The following is a 19,449-nucleotide window of genomic DNA, read 5'->3' as shown; positions in this document are numbered from 1 at the left end:
ACGTATAGGATGCCACTAGGTACACTGAGTGTTTGCTAGTATAATGGCTTGGTTAGAATGAGTTGTAGTGTGCAACGCAGGCAGACGCGCTCTGCAAATGTCTTTGCACTAGTGGGACTATAGCAAAGTCCAATAGCCACGTATAGGATGCCACTAGGTACACTGAGTGTTTGCTAGTATAATGGCTTGGTTAGAATGAGTTGTAGTGTGCAACGCAGGCAGACGCGCTCTGCAAATGTCTTTGCACTAGTGGGACTATAGCAAAGTCCAATAGCCACGTATAGGATGCCACTAGGTACACTGAGTGTTTGCTAGTATAATGGCTTGGTTAGAATGAGTTGTAGTGTGCAACGCAGGCAGACGCGCTCTGCAAATGTCTTTGCACTAGTGGGACTATAGAAAAGTCCAATAGCCACGTATAGGATGCCACTAGGTACACTGAGTGTTTGCTAGTATAATGGCTTGGTTAGAATGAGTTGTAGTGTGCAACGCAGGCAGACGCGCTCTGCAAATGTCTTTGCACTAGTGGGACTATAGCAAAGTCCAATAGCCACGTATAGGATGCCACTAGGTACACTGAGTGTTTGCTAGTATAATGGCTTGGTTAGAATGAGTTGTAGTGTGCAACGCAGGCAGACGCGCTCTGCAAATGTCTTTGCACTAGTGGGACTATAGCAAAGTCCAATAGCCACGTATAGGATGCCACTAGGTACACTGAGTGTTTGCTAGTATAATGGCTTGGTTAGAATGAGTTGTAGTGTGCAACGCAGGCAGACGCGCTCTGCAAATGTCTTTGCACTAGTGGGACTATAGCAAAGTCCAATAGCCACGTATAGGATGCCACTAGGTACACTGAGTGTTTGCTAGTATAATGGCTTAGTTATCAGTTGGAGTGTGCAGAGGACAAGAGGGTACAGTGGCAGGATTGTGGTGCTCTGGGTAGAGGAATGGAAGACTGCCTTTCTATTCCCTCCTAATGGTGAAATGCAGGTAGGAAATCCCTGACCTGGGCTACACAGACGCTGTTGCTGTTTGCAGGACCTGTCACCTATGGCTCTCTGACCCTGCCGGTTGGAGCCCTTAAAAGGACTGCTATAAAGTGCTCTCCCTAAGCTGTCTAACGCTGTGTATGCAGCGCATACAGCTGTATCGGCTATAGGACTCAGGAAGACGGAGCTGCGACAGTGATGTCTGACACCAAAGACGCAGAAGGCAGATAATGGCGTCCGTGAAGAAAATGTCCGGTTTTATAATGCAGGGACATGTGACATGCAGATCCTATCACACATGCCGTTGCTTCTCTGGCTCAAAGTCCACTTAGCTGTGTGTGTGTCTGGGATTGGCTGACATGCTGGCCCGCCCCACAAGACGCGCGCGCTTAGGGAAGGAAGACAAGAAAAAAAAAAAAAAAAAATGGCGATCGCCATTATAGAAACAGCAGTGATCTGAAGGCGCTGTTCACGCACACTATACACTGAAATGTGATAATAGTTTGATTCACAGAGTGACTTACACTATTACAGCAGAAACCAAGCTATGATTTAGCTGTTTTTTGGCTGCTAGAACCGTTCTCGAACGTTTCTAGAACTACCGAGCTTTTGCAAAAAGCTCGAGTTCTAGTTCGATCTAGAACATGCCCCAAAATCACTCGAGCCGCGAACTGGAGAACCACGAACCACGAACCGCGCTCAACTCTAATTGCAACTTTTGGTCATTTTGAAGCGAAATTGTTCCTTTGGGGGGGTATTGCAATTTTTTGCCATTTTGAGGCGAAATTGTTCCTTTGGGGGGATATTGCAACTTTTTGCCATTTTGAGGCGAAATTGTTCCTTTGGGGGGGTATTGCAACTTTAGGCCATTTTGAAGCGAAATTGTTCCTTTGGGGGGGTATTGCAACTTTTGGCCATATTGAAGCGAAATTGTTCCTTTGGGGGGTATTACAATTTTTGGCCATTTTGAGGCGAAATTTTTCCTTTGGGGGGGTATTGCAACTTTTGGCCATTTTTAAGCGAAATTGTTCCTTTGGGGGGGTATTGCAACTTTTGGCCATATTGAGGCGAAACTGTTCCTTTGGGGGGGGTATTGGAACTTTTGGCCACATTGAAGCGAAATTGTTCCTTGGGGGGGTATTACAATTTTTGGCCATTCTGAGGCGAAATTGTTCCTTTGGGGGGGTATTGCAACTTTTGGCCATTTTGAAGCGAAATTGTTCCTTTGGGCGGGTATTGCAACTTTTCGGCATTTTGAAGCGAAATTGTTCCTTTGGGGGGGTATTACAATTTTTGCCCATTTTGAGGCGAAATTATTCCTTTGGGGGGTATTGCAACTTTTGGCCATTTTGAAGCGAAATTGTTCCTTTGGGGGGGTATTGCAATTTTTGGCCATTTTGAAGCGAAATTGTTCCTTTGGGGGGGTATTGCAATTTTTGCCCATTTTGAGGCGAAAATTGTTCCTTTGGGGGGGTATTGCAACTTTTGGCCATATTGAAGCGAAATTGTTCCTTTGGGGGGGTATTACAATTTTTGGCCATTTTGAGGCGAAATTGTTCCTTTGGGGGGGTATTGCAACTTTTGGCCATTTTGAAGCGAAAATGTTCCTTTGGGGGGGTATTGCAATTTTTTGCCATTTTGAGGCGAAATTTTTCCTTTGGGGGGTATTGCAACTTTTGGTCATTTTGAAGCGAAATTGTTACTTTGGGGGGGTATTGCAATTTTTTGCCATTTGGAGGCAAAACTGTTCCTTTAGAGGGGTATTGAAACTTTTGGCCACATTGAAGCGAAATTGTTCCTTTGGGGGGGTATTGCAACTTTTGGCCATATTGAAGCGAAATTGTTTCTTTGGGGGGGTATTGCAACTTTTTGGCATTTTGAAGCGAAATTGTTCCTTTGGGGGGGTATTGCAATTTTTTTCCATTTTGAGGCGAAAATTGTTCCTTTGGGGGGGTATTGCAACTTTTGGCCATTTTGAAGCGAAATTGTTCCTTTGGGGGTATTGCAATTTTTTTTCCATTTTGAGGCGAAATTAATCCTTTGGGGGGTTTTGCAACTTTTGGCCATTTAGAGGCGAAATTGTTCCTTCCGGGGGATATTGCAACTTTTGGTCATTTTGAAGCGAAATTGTTCCTTTGGGGGGGTATTGCAATTTTTTGCCATTTTGAGGCGAAATTGTTCCTTTGGGGGGGTATTGCAACTTTTGGCTATTTAGAGGCGAAATTGTTCCTTTCGGGGGGTATTGCAACTTTTGGTCATTTTGAAGCGAAATTGTTCCTTTGGGGGTATTGCAATTTTTTGCCATTTTGAGGCGAAATTGTTCCTTTGGGGGGGTATTGCAACTTTTGGCCATTTTAAAGCGAAATTGTTCCTTTGGGGGGGTATTGCAATTTTTTGCCATATTGAAGCGAAATTGTTCCTTTGGGGGGGTATTACAATTTTTGGCCATTTTGAGGCGAAATTGTTCCTTTGGGGGGGTATTGCAACTTTTGGCCATTTTAAAGCGAAATTGTTCCTTTGGGGGGGTATTGCAATTTTTTGCCATATTGAAGCGAAATTGTTCCTTTGGGGGGGTATTACAATTTTTGGCCATTTTGAGGCGAAATTGTTCCTTTGGGGGGGTATTGCAACTTTTGGCCATTTTGAAGCGAAAATGTTCCTTTGGGGGGTATTGCAACTTTTGGCCATTTTGAAGCGAAATTGATCGTTTGGGGGGTATTGCAACTTTTGGCCATTTTGAAGCGAAATTGTTCCTTTGGGGGGTATTGCAACTTTTCGGCATTTTGAGGCGAAATTGTTCCATTGGGGGGTATTGCAATTTCTTGCCATTTTGAGGCGAAATTGTTCCTTTGGGGGGGTATTGCAACTTTTGGCCATTTTGAAGCGAAATTGTTCCTTTCGGGGGGTATTGCAACTTTTCGGCATTTTGAGGCGAAATTGTTCCTTTGGGGGGTATTGCAACTTTTGGCCATTTAGAGGCGAAATTGTTCCTTCCGGGGGATATTGCAACTTTTGGTCATTTTGAAGCGAAATTGTTCCTTTGGGGGGGTATTGCAATTTTTTGCCATTTTGAGGCGAAATTGTTCCTTTGGGGGGGTATTGCAACTTTTGGCCATTTTGAAGCGAAATTGTTCCTTTGGGGGGGGTATTGCAACTTTTGGCCATTTTGAAGCGAAATTGTTCCTTTGGGGGGTATTGCAATTTTTTGCCATTTTGAGGCGAAACTGTCCCTTTGGGGGGGTATTGCAACTTTTGGCCATATTGAAGCGAAATTGTTCCTTTGGGGGGGTATTACAATTTTTGGCCATTTTGAGGCGAAATTGTTCCTTTGGGGGGGTATTGCAATTTTTGGCCATTTTGAGGCGAAACTGTTCCTTTGGGGGGGTATTGGAACTTTTGGCCACATTGAAGCGAAATTGTTCCTTGGGGGGGTATTACAATTTTTGGCCATTCTGAGGCGAAATTGTTCCTTTGGGGGGGTATTGCAACTTTTGGCCATTTTGAAGCGAAATTGTTCCTTTGGGAGAGTATTGCAACTTTTCGGCATTTTGAAGCGAAATTGTTCCTTTGGGGGGTATTGCAATTTTTTTCCATTTTGAGGCGAAATTTTTCCTTTGGGGGTATTGCAACTTTTGGTCATTTTGAAGCGAAATTGTTACTTTGGGGGGGTATTGCAATTTTTTGCCATTTTGAGGCGAAACTGTTCCTTTGGAGGGGTATTGGAACTTTTGGCCACATTGAAGCGAAATTGTTCCTTTGGGGGGGTATTACAATTTTTGCCCATTTTGAGGCGAAATTATTCCTTTGGGGGGGTATTGCAACTTTTGGCCATTTTGAAGCGAAATTGTTCCTTTGGGGGGGTATTGCAACTTTTTGGCATTTTGAAGCGAAATTGTTCCTTTGGGGGGGTATTGCAATTTTTTTCCTGTTTGAGGCGAAAATTGTTCCTTTGGGGGGGTATTGCAACTTTTGGCCATATTAAAGCGAAATTGTTCCTTTGGGGGGGTATTACAATTTTTGGCCATTTTGAAGCGAAATTGTTCCTTTGGGGGGGTATTGCAACTTTTGGCCATTTTGAAGCGAAATTGTTCCTTTGGGGGGGTATTGCAATTTTTTGCCATTTTGAGGCGAAATTTTTCCTTTGGGGGTATTGCAACTTTTGGTCATTTTGAAGCAAAATTGTTACTTTGGGGGGGTATTGCAATTTTTTGCCATTTGGAGGCAAAACTGTTCCTTTAGAGGGGTATTGAAACTTTTGGCCACATTGAAGCGAAATTGTTCCTTTGGGGGGGTATTGCAACTTTTGGCCATATTGAAGCGAAATTGTTTCTTTGGGGGGGTATTGCAACTTTTTGGCATTTTGAAGCGAAATTGTTCCTTTGGGGGGGTATTGCAATTTTTTTCCATTTTGAGGCGAAAATTGTTCCTTTGGGGGGGTATTGCAACTTTTGGCCATTTTGAAGCGAAATTGTTCCTTTGGGGGTATTGCAATTTTTTTTCCATTTTGAGGCGAAATTAATCCTTTGGGGGGTTTTGCAACTTTTGGCCATTTAGAGGCGAAATTGTTCCTTCCGGGGGATATTGCAACTTTTGGTCATTTTGAAGCGAAATTGTTCCTTTGGGGGGGTATTGCAATTTTTTGCCATTTTGAGGCGAAATTGTTCCTTTGGGGGGGTATTGCAACTTTTGGCTATTTAGAGGCGAAATTGTTCCTTTCGGGGGGTATTGCAACTTTTGGTCATTTTGAAGCGAAATTGTTCCTTTGGGGGTATTGCAATTTTTTGCCATTTTGAGGCGAAATTGTTCCTTTGGGGGGGTATTGCAACTTTTGGCCATTTTAAAGCGAAATTGTTCCTTTGGGGGGTATTGCAATTTTTTGCCATATTGAAGCGAAATTGTTCCTTTGGGGGGGTATTACAATTTTTGGCCATTTTGAGGCGAAATTGTTCCTTTGGGGGGGTATTGCAACTTTTGGCCATTTTAAAGCGAAATTGTTCCTTTGGGGGGGTATTGCAATTTTTTGCCATATTGAAGCGAAATTGTTCCTTTGGGGGGGTATTACAATTTTTGGCCATTTTGAGGCGAAATTGTTCCTTTGGGGGGGTATTGCAACTTTTGGCCATTTTGAAGCGAAAATGTTCCTTTGGGGGGTATTGCAACTTTTGGCCATTTTGAAGCGAAATTGATCGTTTGGGGGGTATTGCAACTTTTGGCCATTTTGAAGCGAAATTGTTCCTTTGGGGGGTATTGCAACTTTTCGGCATTTTGAGGCGAAATTGTTCCATTGGGGGGTATTGCAATTTCTTGCCATTTTGAGGCGAAATTGTTCCTTTGGGGGGGTATTGCAACTTTTGGCCATTTTGAAGCGAAATTGTTCCTTTCGGGGGGTATTGCAACTTTTCGGCATTTTGAGGCGAAATTGTTCCTTTGGGGGGTATTGCAACTTTTGGCCATTTAGAGGCGAAATTGTTCCTTCCGGGGGATATTGCAACTTTTGGTCATTTTGAAGCGAAATTGTTCCTTTGGGGGGGTATTGCAATTTTTTGCCATTTTGAGGCGAAATTGTTCCTTTGGGGGGGTATTGCAACTTTTGGCCATTTTGAAGCGAAATTGTTCCTTTGGGGGGGGTATTGCAACTTTTGGCCATTTTGAAGCGAAATTGTTCCTTTGGGGGGTATTGCAATTTTTTGCCATTTTGAGGCGAAACTGTCCCTTTGGGGGGGTATTGCAACTTTTGGCCATATTGAAGCGAAATTGTTCCTTTGGGGGGGTATTACAATTTTTGGCCATTTTGAGGCGAAATTGTTCCTTTGGGGGGGTATTGCAATTTTTGGCCATTTTGAGGCGAAACTGTTCCTTTGGGGGGGTATTGGAACTTTTGGCCACATTGAAGCGAAATTGTTCCTTGGGGGGGTATTACAATTTTTGGCCATTCTGAGGCGAAATTGTTCCTTTGGGGGGGTATTGCAACTTTTGGCCATTTTGAAGCGAAATTGTTCCTTTGGGAGAGTATTGCAACTTTTCGGCATTTTGAAGCGAAATTGTTCCTTTGGGGGGTATTGCAATTTTTTTCCATTTTGAGGCGAAATTTTTCCTTTGGGGGTATTGCAACTTTTGGTCATTTTGAAGCGAAATTGTTACTTTGGGGGGGTATTGCAATTTTTTGCCATTTTGAGGCGAAACTGTTCCTTTGGAGGGGTATTGGAACTTTTGGCCACATTGAAGCGAAATTGTTCCTTTGGGGGGGTATTACAATTTTTGCCCATTTTGAGGCGAAATTATTCCTTTGGGGGGGTATTGCAACTTTTGGCCATTTTGAAGCGAAATTGTTCCTTTGGGGGGGTATTGCAACTTTTTGGCATTTTGAAGCGAAATTGTTCCTTTGGGGGGGTATTGCAATTTTTTTCCTGTTTGAGGCGAAAATTGTTCCTTTGGGGGGGTATTGCAACTTTTGGCCATATTAAAGCGAAATTGTTCCTTTGGGGGGGTATTACAATTTTTGGCCATTTTGAAGCGAAATTGTTCCTTTGGGGGGGTATTGCAACTTTTGGCCATTTTGAAGCGAAATTGTTCCTTTGGGGGGGTATTGCAATTTTTTGCCATTTTGAGGCGAAATTTTTCCTTTGGGGGTATTGCAACTTTTGGTCATTTTGAAGCGAAATTGTTACTTTGGGGGGGTATTGCAATTTTTTGCCATTTTGAGGCGAAACTGTTCCTTTGGAGGGGTATTGGAACTTTTGGCCACATTGAAGCGAAATTGTTCCTTTGGGGGGGTATTACAATTTTTGGCCATTTTGAGGCGAAATTGTTCCTTTGGGGGGGTATTGCAACTTTTGGCCATATTGAAGCGAAATTGTTCCTTTGGGGGGTATTACAATTTTTGGCCATTTTGAGGCGAAATTGTTCCTTTGGGGGGGTATTGCAACTTTTGGCCATTTTGAAGCGAAATTGTTCCTTTGGGGGTATTTGAATTTTTTTTCCATTTTGAGGCGAAATTAATCCTTTGGGGGGTTTTGCAACTTTTGGCCATTTTGAGGCGAAATTGTTCCATTGGGGGGTATTGCAATTTCTTGCCATTTTGAGGCGAAATTGTTCCTTTGGGGGGGTATTGCAACTTTTGGCCATTTTGAAGCGAAATTGTTCCTTTCGGGGGGTATTGCAACTTTTCGGCATTTTGAGGCGAAATTGTTCCTTTGGGGGGGTATTGCAACTTTTGGCTATTTAGAGGCGAAATTGTTCCTTTCGGGGGGTATTGCAACTTTTGGTCATTTTGAAGCGAAATTGTTCCTTTGGGGGGGTATTGCAATTTTTTGCCATTTTGAGGCGAAATTGTTCCTTTGGGGGGGTATTGCAACTTTTGGCCATTTTGAAGCGAAATTGTTCCTTTGGGGGGGTATTGCAATTTTTTGCCATTTTGAGGCGAAATTGTTCCTTTGGGGGGGTATTACAATTTTTGGCCATTTTTTGAGGCGAAATTGTTCCTTTGGGGGGGTATTGCAACTTTTGGCCATTTTGAAGCGAAAATGTTCCTTTGGGGGGGTATTGCAACTTTTTTTCCATTTTGAGGCGAAATTGATCGTTTGGGGGGTATTGCAACTTTTGGCCATTTTGAAGCGAAATTGTTCCTTTGGGGGGTATTGCAACTTTTCGACATTTTGAGGCGAAATTGTTCCATTGGGGGGTATTGCAATTTCTTGCCATTTTGAGGCGAAATTGTTCCTTTGGGGGGGTATTGCAACTTTTGGCCATTTTGAAGCGAAATTGTTCCTTTCGGGGGGTATTGCAACTTTTCGGCATTTTGAGGCGAAATTGTTCCTTTGGGGGGTATTGCAACTTTTGGCCATTTAGAGGCGAAATTGTTCCTTTCGGGGGGTATTGCAACTTTTGGTCATTTTGAAGCGAAATTGTTCCTTTGGGGGGGTATTGCAACTTTTGGCCATTTTGAAGCGAAATTGTTCCTTTGGGGGGGTATTGCAACTTTTTGGCATTTTGAAGCGAAATTGTTCCTTTGGGGGGTATTGCAATTTTTTTCCATTTTGAGGCGAAATTGTTCCTTTGGGGGGGTATTGCAACTTTTGGCCATTTTGAAGCGAAATTGTTCCTTTGGGGGGGTATTGCAATTTTTTGCCATTTTGAGGCGAAATTGTTCCTTTGGGGGGGTATTGCAACTTTTGGTCATTTTGAAGCGAAATTGTTCCTTTGGGGGGGTATTGCAATTTTTTGTCATTTTGAGGCGAAACTGTTCCTTTGGGGGGGTATTGCAACTTTTGGCCATATTGAAGCGAAATTGTTCCTTTGGGGGGGTATTACAATTTTTGGCCATTTTTTGAGGCGAAATTGTTCCTTTGGGGGGGAATTGCAACTTTTGGCCATTTTGAAGCGAAAATGTTCCTTTGGGGGGGTATTGCAACTTTTTTTCCATTTTGAGGCGAAATTGATCGTTTGGGGGGTATTGCAATTTTTTGCCATTTTGAGGCGAAATTGTTCCTTTGGGGGGGTATTGCAATTTTTTTCCATTTTGAGGCAAAATTGATCCTTTGGGGGGTATTGCAACTTTTGGCCATTTTGAAGCGAAAATGTTCCTTTGGGGGGTATTGCAACTTTCCGGCATTTTGAAGCGAAATTGTTCCTTTGGGGGGGGGTATTGCAATTTTTTCCATTTTGAGGCGAAATTGTTCCTTTGGGGTGGTATTGCAATTTTTTGCCATTTTGAGGCGAAATTGTTCCTTTGGGGGGTATTGCAACTTTTGGCCATTTTGAAGCGAAATTGTTCCTTTGGGGGGTATTGCAATTTTTTGCCATTTTGAGGCGAAATTGTTCCTTTGGGGGTATTGCAATTTTTTGCCATTTTGAGGCGAAATTGTTCCTTTGGGGGGTATTGCAACTTTTGGCCATTTTGAAGCGAAATTGTTCCTTTGGGGGGGTATTGCAATTTTTTTCCATTTTGAGGCGAAATTGTTCCTTTGGGGGGGTATTGCAACTTTTCAGCATTTTAAAGCGAAATTGTTCCTTTCGGGGGGTTATTGCAATTTTTTGCCATTTTGAGGCGAAATTGTTCCTTTGGGGGGTATTGCAACTTTTGGTCATTTTGAAGCGAAATTGTTCCTTTGGGGGAATATTACAATTTTTGGCCATTTTGAGGCGAAATTGTTCCTTTGGGGGGGTATTGCAACTTTTGGCCATTTTGAAGCGAAATTGTTCCTTAGGGGGGGTATTGCAATTTTTTTCCATTTTGAGGCGACATGGTTCCTTTGGGGGGGTATTGCAATTTTTTGCCATTTTGAGGCGAAACTGTTCCTTTGGGGGGTATTGCAATTTTTGGCCATTTTGAGGCGAAATTGTTCCTTTGGGGGGGTATTGCAACTTTTGGCCATTTTGAAGCGAAATTGTTCCTTTGGGGGGGTATTGGAACTTTTGGCCATTTTGAAGCGAAATTGTTCCTTTGGGGGGGTATTGCAATTTTTTGCCATTTTGAGGCGAAATTGTTCCTTTGGGGGGTATTGCAACTTTTGGCCATTTTGAAGCGAAATTGTTCCTTTGGGGGGTATTGCAATTTTTTGCCATTTTGAGGCGAAATTGTTCCTTTGGGGGGTATTGCAATTTTTTGCCATTTTGAGGCGAAATTGTTCCTTTGGGGGGTATTGCAACTTTTGGCCATTTTGAAACAAAATTGTTCCTTTGGGGGGGTATTGCAATTTTTTGCCATTTTGAGGCGAAACTGTTCCTTTGGGGGGGTATTGCAATTTTTGGCCATTTTGAGGCGAAATTGTTCCCTTGGGGGGGTATTGCAACTTTTGGCCATTTTGAAGCGAAATTGTTCCTTTGGGGGGGTATTGGAACTTTTGGCCATTTTGAAGCGAAATTGTTCCTTTGGGGGGGTATTGCAATTTTTTGCCATTTTGAGGCGAAATTGTTCCTTTGGGGGGTATTGCAACTTTTGGCCATTTTGAAGCGAAATTGTTCCTTTGGGGGGTATTGCAATTTTTTGCCATTTTGAGGCGAAATTGTTCCTTTGGGGGGTATTGCAATTTTTTGCCATTTTGAGGCGAAATTGTTCCTTTGGGGGGGTATTGCAACTTTTGGCCATTTTGAGGCGAAATTGTTCCTTTGGGGGGTATTGCAATTTTTTTCCATTTTGAGGCGAAATTGTTCCTTTCGGGGGGTATTGCAACTTTTCAGCATTTTGAGGCGAAATTGTTCCTTTGGGGGGTATTGCAACTTTTGGTCATTTTGAAGCGAAATTGTTACTTTGGGGGGGTATTACAATTTTTTGCCATTTTGAGGCGAAATTGTTCCTTTTGGGGAGTATTGCAACTTTTGGCCATTTTGAAGCGAAATTGTTCCTTTGGGGGGGGTATTGCAACTTTTCGGCATTTTGAGGCGAAATTGTTCCTTTGGGGGGGTATTGCAATTTCTTGCCATTTTGAGGCGAAATTGTTCCTTTGGGGGGGTATTGCAACTTTTGGCCATTTAGAGGCGAAATTGTTCCTTTCGGGGGGTATTGCAACTTTTCAGCATTTTGAAGTGAAATTGTTCCTTTGGGGGGGCATTGCAATTTTTTGCCATTTTGAGGCGAAATTGTTCCTTTGGGGGGTATTGCAACTTTTAGTCATTTTGAAGCGAAATTGTTACTTTGGGGGGGTATTGCAATTTTTTGCCATTTTGAGGCGAAACTGTTCCTTTGGGGGGTATTGCAACTTTTGGCCATATTGAAGCGAAATTGTTCCGTTGGGGGGGTATTACAATTTTTGGCCATTTTGAGGCGAAACTGTTCCTTTGGGGGGGTATTGCAACTTTTGGCCATTTTGAAGCGAAATTGTTCCTTTGGGGGGGTATTGCAACTTTTTGGCATTTTGAAGCGAAATTGTTCCTTTGGGAAGGTATTGCAATTTTTTTCCATTTTGAGGCGAAAATTGTTCCTTTGGGGGGGTATTGCAACTTTTGGCCATTTTGAAGCGAAATTGTTCCTTTGGGGGGGTATTGCAATTTTTTTTCCATTTTGAGGCGAAATTGATCCTTTGGGGGGTATTGCAACTTTTGGCCATTTTGAAGCGAAATTGTTCCTTTGGGGGGGGTATTGCAACTTTTCGGCATTTTGAGGCGAAGTTGTTCCTTTGGGGGGGTATTGCAATTTCTTGCCATTTTGAGGCGAAATTGTTCCTTTGGGGGGGTATTGCAACTTTTGGCCATTTTGAAGCGAAATTGTTCCTTTCGGGGGGTATTGCAACTTTTCGGCATTTTGAGGCGAAATTGTTCCTTTGGGGGGGTATTGCAACTTTTGGCCATTTTGAAGCGAAATTGTTCCTTTCGGGGGGTATTGCAACTTTTGGCCATTTTGAAACAAAATTGTTCCTTTGGGGGGGTATTGCAAATTTTTGCCATTTTGAGGCGAAACTGTTTCTTTGGGGGGGTATTGCAACTTTTGGCCATATTGAAGCGAAATTGTTCCGTTGGGGGGGTATTACAATTTTTGGCCATTTTGAGGCGAAATTGTTCCTTTGGGGGGGTATTGCAACTTTTGGCCATTTTGAAGCGAAATTGTTCCTTTGGGGGGGTATTGCAACTTTTGGCCATTTTGAAGCAAAATTGTTCCTTGGGGGGTATTGCAATTTTTTTTCCATTTTGAGGCGAAATTGATCCTTTGGGGGGTATTGCAACTTTTGGCCACATTGAAGCGAAATTGTTCCTTTAAGGGGGGTATTGCAACTTTTTGGCATTTTGAGGCGAAATTGTTCCTTTGGGGGGGTATTGCAATTTCTTGCCATTTTGAGGCGAAATTGTTCCTTTGGGGGGGTATTGCAACTTTTCGGCATTTTGTGGCGAAATTGTTCCATTGGGGGGGTATTGCAATTTCTTTCCATTTTGAGGCGAAATTGTTCCTTTGGGGGGGTATTGCAACTTTTCAGCATTTTGAAGCGAAATTGTTACTTTGGGGGGTATTGCAATTTTTTGCCATTTTGAGGCGAAACTGTTCCTTTGGGGGGTATTGCAACTTTTGGCCACATTGAAGCGAAATTGTTCCTTTGGGGGGTATTACAATTTTTGGCCATTTTGAGGCGAAATTGTTCCTTTGGGGGGGTATTGCAACTTTTCGGCATTTTGAAGCGAAATTGTTCCTTTAGGAAGGTATTGCAATTTTTTTCCATTTTGAGCCGAAAATTGTTCCTTTGGGGGGGTATTGCAACTTTTGGCCATTTTGAAGCGAAATTGTTCCTTTGGGGGGGTATTGCAATTTTTTTTCCATTTTGAGGCGAAATTGATCCTTTGGGGGGTATTGCAACTTTTTGCCATTTTGAAGCGAAATTGTTCCTTTGGGGGGGTATTGCAACTTTTCGGCATTTTGAGGCGACATCGTTCCTTTGGGGGGGTATTGCAACTTTTGGCCATTTTGAAACGAAATTGTTCCTTTGGTGGGTATTGCAATTTTTTGCCATTTTGAGGCGAAACTGTTCCTTTGGGGGGGGTATTGCAACTTTTGGCCATTTTGAAGCGAAATTGTTCCTTTGGGGGGGTATTGCAACTTTTTGGCATTTTGAAGCGAAATTGTTCCTTTGGGAAGGTATTGCAATTTTTTTCCATTTTGAGGCGAAAATTGTTCCTTTGGGGGGGTATTGCAACTTTTGGCCATTTTGAAGCGAAATTGTTCCTTTGGGGGGGTATTGCAATTTTTTTTCCATTTTGAGGCGAAATTGATCCTTTGGGGGGTATTGCAACTTTTGGCCATTTTGAAGCGAAATTGTTCCTTTGGGGGGGTATTGCCACTTTTCGGCATTTTGAGGCGAAATTGTTCCTTTGGGAATGTATTGCAATTTCTTGCCATTTTGAGGCGAAATTGTTCCTTTGGGGGGGTATTGCAACTTTTGGCCATTTTGAAGCGAAATTGTTCCTTTCGGGGGGTATTGCAACTTTTCGGCATTTTGAGGCGAAATTGTTCCTTTGGGGGGGTATTGCAACTTTTGGCCATTTAGAGGCGAAATTGTTCCTTTCGGGGGGTATTGCAACTTTTGGTCATTTTGAAGCGAAATTGTTCCTTTGGGGGGGTATTGCAATTTTTTGCCATTTTGAGGCGAAATTGTTCCTTTGGGGGGGTATTGCAACTTTAGGCCATTTTGAAGCGAAATTGTTCCTTTGGGGGGTATTGCAACTTTTTGGCATTTTGAAGCGAAATTGTTCCTTTGGGGGGGTATTGCAATTTTTTTCCATTTTGAGGCGAAATTGTTCCTTTGGGGGGGTATTGCAACTTTTGGCCATTTTGAAGCGAAATTGTTCCTTTCGGGGGGTATTGCAACTTTTCGGCATTTTGAGGCGAAATTGTTCCTTTGGGGGGATATTGCAACTTTTGGCCATTTAGAGGCGAAATTGTTCCTTTCGGGGGGTATTGCAACTTTTGGTCATTTTGAAGCGAAATTGTTCCTTTGGGGGGGTATTGCAATTTTTTGCCATTTTGAGGCGAAATTGTTCCTTTGGGGGGGTATTGCAACTTTAGGCCATTTTGAAGCGAAATTGTTCCTTTGGGGGGGTATTGCAACTTTTCGGCATTTTGAAGCGAAATTGTTCCTTTGGGGGGGTATTACAATTTTTGCCCATTTTGAGGCGAAATTATTCCTTTGGGGGGTATTGCAACTTTTGGCCATTTTGAAGCGAAATTGTTCCTTTGGGGGGGTATTGCAATTTTTGGCCATTTTGAAGCGAAATTGTTCCTTTGGGGGGGTATTGCAATTTTTGCCCATTTTGAGGCGAAAATTGTTCCTTTGGGGGGGTATTGCAACTTTTGGCCATTTTGAAGCGAAATTGTTCCTTTGGGGGGGTATTGCAACTTTTTGCCATTTTGAAGCGAAATTGTTCCTTTGGGGGGGTATTGCAACTTTTCGGCATTTTGAGGCGACATCGTTCCTTTGGGGGGGTATTGCAACTTTTGGCCATTTTGAAACGAAATTGTTCCTTTGGTGGGTATTGCAATTTTTTGCCATTTTGAGGCGAAACTGTTCCTTTGGGGGGGGTATTGCAACTTTTGGCCATTTTGAAGCGAAATTGTTCCTTTGGGGGGGTATTGCAACTTTTTGGCATTTTGAAGCGAAATTGTTCCTTTGGGAAGGTATTGCAATTTTTTTCCATTTTGAGGCGAAAATTGTTCCTTTGGGGGGGTATTGCAACTTTTGGCCATTTTGAAGCGAAATTGTTCCTTTGGGGGGGTATTGCAATTTTTTTTCCATTTTGAGGCGAAATTGATCCTTTGGGGGGTATTGCAACTTTTGGCCATTTTGAAGCGAAATTGTTCCTTTGGGGGGGTATTGCCACTTTTCGGCATTTTGAGGCGAAATTGTTCCTTTGGGAATGTATTGCAATTTCTTGCCATTTTGAGGCGAAATTGTTCCTTTGGGGGGGTATTGCAACTTTTGGCCATTTTGAAGCGAAATTGTTCCTTTCGGGGGGTATTGCAACTTTTCGGCATTTTGAGGCGAAATTGTTCCTTTGGGGGGGTATTGCAACTTTTGGCCATTTAGAGGCGAAATTGTTCCTTTCGGGGGGTATTGCAACTTTTGGTCATTTTGAAGCGAAATTGTTCCTTTGGGGGGGTATTGCAATTTTTTGCCATTTTGAGGCGAAATTGTTCCTTTGGGGGGGTATTGCAACTTTAGGCCATTTTGAAGCGAAATTGTTCCTTTGGGGGGTATTGCAACTTTTTGGCATTTTGAAGCGAAATTGTTCCTTTGGGGGGGTATTGCAATTTTTTTCCATTTTGAGGCGAAATTGTTCCTTTGGGGGGGTATTGCAACTTTTGGCCATTTTGAAGCGAAATTGTTCCTTTCGGGGGGTATTGCAACTTTTCGGCATTTTGAGGCGAAATTGTTCCTTTGGGGGGATATTGCAACTTTTGGCCATTTAGAGGCGAAATTGTTCCTTTCGGGGGGTATTGCAACTTTTGGTCATTTTGAAGCGAAATTGTTCCTTTGGGGGGGTATTGCAATTTTTTGCCATTTTGAGGCGAAATTGTTCCTTTGGGGGGGTATTGCAACTTTAGGCCATTTTGAAGCGAAATTGTTCCTTTGGGGGGGTATTGCAACTTTTCGGCATTTTGAAGCGAAATTGTTCCTTTGGGGGGGTATTACAATTTTTGCCCATTTTGAGGCGAAATTATTCCTTTGGGGGGTATTGCAACTTTTGGCCATTTTGAAGCGAAATTGTTCCTTTGGGGGGGTATTGCAATTTTTGGCCATTTTGAAGCGAAATTGTTCCTTTGGGGGGGTATTGCAATTTTTGCCCATTTTGAGGCGAAAATTGTTCCTTTGGGGGGGTATTGCAACTTTTGGCCATATTGAAGCGAAATTGTTCCTTTGGGGGGGTATTACAATTTTTGGCCATTTTGAGGCGAAATTGTTCCTTTGGGGGGGTATTGCAACTTTTGGCCATTTTGAAGCGAAAATGTTCCTTTGGGGGGGTATTGCAATTTTTTGCCATTTTGAGGCGAAATTTTTCCTTTGGGGGGTATTGCAACTTTTGGTCATTTTGAAGCGAAATTGTTACTTTGGGGGGGTATTGCAATTTTTTGCCATTTGGAGGCAAAACTGTTCCTTTAGAGGGGTATTGGAACTTTTGGCCACATTGAAGCGAAATTGTTCCTTTGGGGGGGTATTGCAACTTTTGGCCATATTGAAGCGAAATTGTTTCTTTGGGGGGGTATTGCAACTTTTTGGCATTTTGAAGCGAAATTGTTCCTTTGGGGGGGTATTGCAATTTTTTTCCATTTTGAGGCGAAAATTGTTCCTTTGGGGGGGTATTGCAACTTTTGGCCATTTTGAAGCGAAATTGTTCCTTTGGGGGGTATTGCAATTTTTTTTCCATTTTGAGGCGAAATTAATCCTTTGGGTGGTTTTGCAACTTTTGGCCATTTAGAGGCGAAATTGTTCCTTCCGGGGGATATTGCAACTTTTGGTCATTTTGAAGCGAAATTGTTCTTTTGGGGGGGTATTGCAATTTTTTGCCATTTTGAGGCGAAATTGTTCCTTTGGGGGGGTATTGCAACTTTTGGCTATTTAGAGGCGAAATTGTTCCTTTCGGGGGGTATTGCAACTTTTGGTCATTTTGAAGCGAAATTGTTCCTTTGGGGGTATTGCAATTTTTTGCCATTTTGAGGCGAAATTGTTCCTTTGGGGGGGTATTGCAACTTTTGGCCATTTTAAAGCGAAATTGTTCCTTTGGGGGGGTATTGCAATTTTTTGCCATATTGAAGCGAAATTGTTCCTTTGGGGGGGTATTACAATTTTTGGCCATTTTGAGGCGAAATTGTTCCTTTGGGGGGGTATTGCAACTTTTGGCCATTTTGAAGCGAAAATGTTCCTTTGGGGGGTATTGCAACTTTTGGCCATTTTGAAGCGAAATTGATCGTTTGGGGGGTATTGCAACTTTTGGCCATTTTGAAGCGAAATTGTTCCTTTGGGGGGTATTGCAACTTTTCGGCATTTTGAGGCGAAATTGTTCCATTGGGGGGTATTGCAATTTCTTGCCATTTTGAGGCGAAATTGTTCCTTTGGGGGGGTATTGCAACTTTTGGCCATTTTGAAGCGAAATTGTTCCTTTCGGGGGGTATTGCAACTTTTCGGCATTTTGAGGCGAAATTGTTCCTTTGGGGGGTATTGCAACTTTTGGCCATTTAGAGGCGAAATTGTTCCTTCCGGGGGATATTGCAACTTTTGGTCATTTTGAAGCGAAATTGTTCCTTTGGGGGGGTATTGCAATTTTTTGCCATTTTGAGGCGAAATTGTTCCTTTGGGGGGGTATTGCAACTTTTGGCCATTTTGAAGCGAAATTGTTCCTTTGGGGGGGTATTGCAACTTTTGGCCATTTTGAAGCGAAATTGTTCCTTTGGGGGGTATTGCAATTTTTTGCCATTTTGAGGCGAAACTGTCCCTTTGGGGGGGTATTGCAACTTTTGGCCATATTGAAGCGAAATTGTTCCTTTGGGGGGGTATTACAATTTTTGGCCATTTTGAGGCGAAATTGTTCCTTTGGGGGGGTATTGCAATTTTTGGCCATTTTGAGGCGAAACTGTTCCTTTGGGGGGGTATTGGAACTTTTGGCCACATTGAAGCGAAATTGTTCCTTGGGGGGGTATTACAATTTTTGGCCATTCTGAGGCGAAATTGTTCCTTTGGGGGGGTATTGCAACTTTTGGCCATTTTGAAGCGAAATTGTTCCTTTGGGAGGGTATTGCAACTTTTCGGCATTTTGAAGCGAAATTGTTCCTTTGGGGGGTATTGCAATTTTTTTCCATTTTGAGGCGAAATTTTTCCTTTGGGGGTATTGCAACTTTTGGTCATTTTGAAGCGAAATTGTTACTTTGGGGGGGTATTGCAATTTTTTGCCATTTTGAGGCGAAACTGTTCCTTTGGAGGGGTATTGGAACTTTTGGCCACATTGAAGCGAAATTGTTCCTTTGGGGGGGTATTACAATTTTTGGCCATTTTGAGGCGAAATTGTTCCTTTGGGGGGGTATTGCAATTTTTTGCCATTTTGAGGCGAAACTGTTCCTTTGGGGGGGTATTGCAACTTTTGGCCATATTGAAGCGAAATTGTTCCTTTGGGGGGGTATTACAATTTTTGCCCATTTTGAGGCGAAATTATTCCTTTGGGGGGGTATTGCAACTTTTGGCCATTTTGAAGCGAAATTGTTCCTTTGGGGGGGTATTGCAACTTTTTGGCATTTTGAAGCGAAATTGTTCCTTTGGGGGGGTATTGCAATTTTTTCCTGTTTGAGGCGAAAATTGTTCCTTTGGGGGGGTATTGCAACTTTTGGCCATATTAAAGCGAAATTGTTCCTTTGGGGAGGTATTACAATTTTTGGCCATTTTGAGGCGAAATTGTTCCTTTGGGGGGGTATTGCAACTTTTGGCCATATTGAAGCGAAATTGTTCCTTTGGGGGGTATTACAATTTTTGGCCATTTTGAGGCGAAATTGTTCCTTTGGGGGGGTATTGCAACTTTTGGCCATTTTGAAGCGAAATTGTTCCTTTGGGGGTATTTCAATTTTTTTTCCATTTTGAGGCGAAATTAATCCTTTGGGGGGTTTTGCAACTTTTGGCCATTTTGAGGCGAAATTGTTCCATTGGGGGGTATTGCAATTTCTTGCCATTTTGAGGCGAAATTGTTCCTTTGGGGGGGTATTGCAACTTTTGGCCATTTTGAAGCGAAATTGTTCCTTTCGGGGGGTATTGCAACTTTTCGGCATTTTGAGGCGAAATTGTTCCTTTGGGGGGGTATTGCAACTTTTGGCTATTTAGAGGCGAAATTGTTCCTTTCGGGGGGTATTGCAACTTTTGGTCATTTTGAAGCGAAATTGTTCATTTGGGGGGGTATTGCAATTTTTTGCCATTTTGAGGCGAAATTGTTCCTTTGGGGGGGTATTGCAACTTTTGGCCATTTTGAAGCGAAATTGTTCCTTTGGGGGGGTATTGCAATTTTT

Source organism: Anomaloglossus baeobatrachus, chromosome 11 (assembly GCF_048569485.1).
Source record: "Anomaloglossus baeobatrachus isolate aAnoBae1 chromosome 11, aAnoBae1.hap1, whole genome shotgun sequence".
NCBI classification, from domain to species: Eukaryota; Metazoa; Chordata; class Amphibia; order Anura; family Aromobatidae; genus Anomaloglossus; species Anomaloglossus baeobatrachus.
The sequence above is the reverse complement of the archived record's forward strand: the minus strand, read 5'-3'. Positions refer to the sequence as shown.